The sequence below is a fragment of the Benincasa hispida genome, chromosome 9, assembly GCF_009727055.1.
Source record: "Benincasa hispida cultivar B227 chromosome 9, ASM972705v1, whole genome shotgun sequence".
Classification (NCBI taxonomy): domain Eukaryota; kingdom Viridiplantae; phylum Streptophyta; class Magnoliopsida; order Cucurbitales; family Cucurbitaceae; genus Benincasa; species Benincasa hispida.
Window position 1 is genome coordinate 23,592,377 of NC_052357.1, and position 3,545 is coordinate 23,595,921.

Here is a 3,545-nt window from a genome sequence, read left to right on the forward strand (position 1 = left end):
AAGAAAAAAAAAAATAAATTGTAAAATATTCTTAAACCTCATTAGTGATAATTAGGGGAATAATTCTTCCATGATATATATTTTTCTTAGGATATCTAAGAAAAGCACAGAAGATTTTTGGGATGAAAAGTGATTAATTTGGAGCTATGTAAATGTTGTGTTTAACATTCTACCTTAATACACGTTAAAATATGAAAAGCAAATCTATTTTTATTGGAATATTGTCAATTTTTTTTTTTTGAGAAAAAAATGTTAGCTTTTAAAAGTAGTTTTTGTATTTTAAATTTGGTTAAGCATTCAAATATTTACTTCGAAAAGATAAATCATGAAAAGAAAATGGTAAAAAAAAAAAAAAACCAATCTTAAAATACCAAAAACTAAATAGTTATAAAGAAATGAAAGAGAAAATAAGTAATATTTATAAAGATTTTGCATCTCAAAAGATTTTATCGGCCATATGTGGGGTATCTAAAAGTTTTGGACATTTTTCAATTTGAGATTTAAATAAGGGCGTCCACCACAATTTTTCTCTGGTTTATTTTAGGTTAAAAAACACTTTTGGCCCTAAACTTTCATGAAAATAATAATTTAATCCATAAATTTTGGTTTTTAACAATTTAGTTCATGTTATATTAGTTTTGTAACAATTTAGTCCCTGAACTTTAGTATGTAATAATTTAGTACTTTTACTTTCAAATTTGTAACAATTCAGTCCTAAAAAAATTTAATTAAAATTTGATGCCAATTTTTATTATTTTATGATATAGACTTTGTACTTTATGAAAATATTAAGTTTTTAATTAGTTTATTGGTTTATTTATGCAAAAAATCTCATTAAATCTTAACACCAATTTCTGCAATAAAGACTAAAATGTTACAAATTTTAAAGTACAAGGACTAAATTGTTACTATTAAAAGTTCAAGGACTAAATCGTTACAAAATGCAAAAGTTTAGGACTAAATCATTACAAACCAAAGTTTCATGGACTAAATTGTTACTTTAGCAAAAATTTTAGGAACTTAAAATTTGGATTTTTAACCTTTATTTTATTTCATTTACTTTTCTTGATTTTAATTGGCACTTGGACTTTTTTGTTTTAAAATACTGTATTGATTGCCCGACCTAATTTTAAAAAGTTCTAATAATCTTTTACTTGTGTCAATTATTAAGTGAAAATTACAAAATTGACTCGTTGTGTATAATGTGTTTAATACTTTGCTCTTCACTCTTGCTACTAGTGATATTTATTTTTCTTTTCTACATTTTTCTAAATTGCCTTCCTTTAAAAAATGTTGAGTTGTAAGTAACGAGTAACAAACAGTGGACGGGTATCATAACAGGAATTCAAAAAAAAAATAATGCAACAAATAAGCAGGGAAAAATTTAAAATGCAATTAAGGGTTGTGAGTTATGAGTAGCTAGTGAGAATCGAAAGAAAGGAATTGCAGTATAGCGCACGTATTACAGAGCGTCCGTTCGATAGTTTTACACTTTGTGTTTGTGATGATGGCAAAACAAAAGATTTAATACAAACTTCTATTTAGAAAGGCTTAGGTCAGGAATTTCCATTTGGATCTGGGTGAGCAAGTCATTTGCACAAGGAAAAAAAATCAAGCTTTCTACCAGTTCTTAACCCTAAACTTTTATGTTAACTTTGGTTATTTATCTAGTGAAGCCTGGGTAAATTAAGAGTTAAGATTTAACCTTAATTTATTCAATTAAACGTTTCAAGGTTTTTTTGTTTGTAATATCTACTTATCTATATATATATATAGAGCCAACTTTCATTCCTTTATAACTTTGGATTATTATATGATGTTTGAAAAACTTTGAATTATATAATGTTTGAATGAAGGAAAATATTAGGGGATTTTCTCACCATTTTCAGTTACACAGGAACAACGAATCTCACCAATATTACAATTCCTGATGTTGATAGCCTAAAATCAAGCAAGTTAGATTGAACTTATACTAGTGAACTGTTCCAAGCCTTTAAATAAAGGAATAGTTTCTTTGAAACAAGAGATTTTAATCATCCAAGTCAAGTCCTTACCTTTTGGTTTTTATTGAATACATTCTATGATATTTAAATAAATTAACATGTTTCTTATTAATTATTAATTACATCTTTGACATTTTATGCCATACTTTCTACGTTTTCCATTTTTTTTTTTACTCACATCGATGTCAAATTCATAAACACATAGAAATATCAAGATGTCGATAAAAATTTAATACCTTAAATACGTTCATTGCAAGTTCGTATCATGACCATCTTGAAAGTTTCAAATTTACTCTCAAGATATCAAAATGTGCAATCTAAGTCCCAACTAAGGTAGTTGAAATTGAATAACAAAATGTCAGGACAGAACAATCCAAACTGCTCTATAAACACTATATTTATAATCTCAAAGGAACATATAATATCCAATCCATTGAATTGAATACTGAAGCAAAACCAATATCAGAAAATAAATCTGAAGACTTAAACCCTCCATCCAGAAAAGTTTAATTCCATCTATGTACAAGAGATTGAAATTTATTTGGCCTCCTAACTACCCAAATTTTACATAAAACTGAAGCAGAAAGGCATATGGAGCTAACCTAACAACTTGAAAACAACTCCCTCAAACTTTATATAGAGCTTCAGCAAACTCAGCATCTTTGTCAAATACATCCCACCCATCATCTGAAAATGATGATTTGAAATGGCTTCTTTCTGATCTTTCTTCTTCAAGCTTGTCCGACGCCAAGCTAGAGCTACTGACCGAGGATGCTTGGCTTCCTTCCTTTCCGAGATTTGGCGACGCACCTTTCTCAGCATCCAGATGAGCTGCTATGTCCGTTAGGGGTGAGCAAAAATGAGCAAAATCGCTAGCTGCGGTTTTTAGAGATGAACCTGATGAAGCTAGAATGAAGCTCGTTTGACTAGAGGAAAGAGATTTGCTTAGTGGTACTTCCAAGTCAAACTTCTCCTTTAGATGCCTCACGTCTTGACAAATAACTGAAATCTCTCCCCTGCAAGCATATACAATGTAGTGTTCTCATTTTCTCACAACGAGATAGAAATTCCGAAATCTTAAAGCAGTTAATGATAGTTTGATAGTTTGAGAACATAGAATTAATAACACAGGAATGACTAACGGCACAAGTTCATATTCGTTATTCAAATGCTTATCATATCATGCAGGCTTGCTTGATTTTCATGTGATGTACGACAGAGCACAAGGACAAACAAAGTAAGTCTACAACATCATTTGGTTGTCCAAGATTATAGAAGATAAAACTTACTGTAATACGTCAACTAATTGTCCACGATCGATTAGAAACTCTTGCAACTGCATTAAAAAATCATTAACATCAGTAGTCAATAATCAACTTCCCCTCCCCCAAGGGTGCATTACACACAGCGTGGTGCAAAGAAGCCCTCTCACGGTTCATCTTTGGTATTCTAAAAGTTCTCTAGTTTATTTTCAGAAATAATAATTTTGTTTCCACCCGTACATGTACAACTATGGTTAGTTACCTTGGAATTCTCATTTGC

General features: G+C 29.9%; 1 long non-coding RNA gene across 1 annotated transcript; it reads right to left on the reverse strand.

Moving 5' to 3' along the window:
* Nucleotides 1-2,364: 2,364 nt before the first annotated feature.
* On the reverse strand, nt 2,365-3,545 carry LOC120086266. The gene is made up of 3 exons (XR_005484173.1): nt 3,528-3,545; nt 3,293-3,339; nt 2,365-3,019 (listed from the first exon to the last, which is right to left on the reverse strand). It is a non-coding gene; the product is annotated as an uncharacterized LOC120086266 (long non-coding RNA).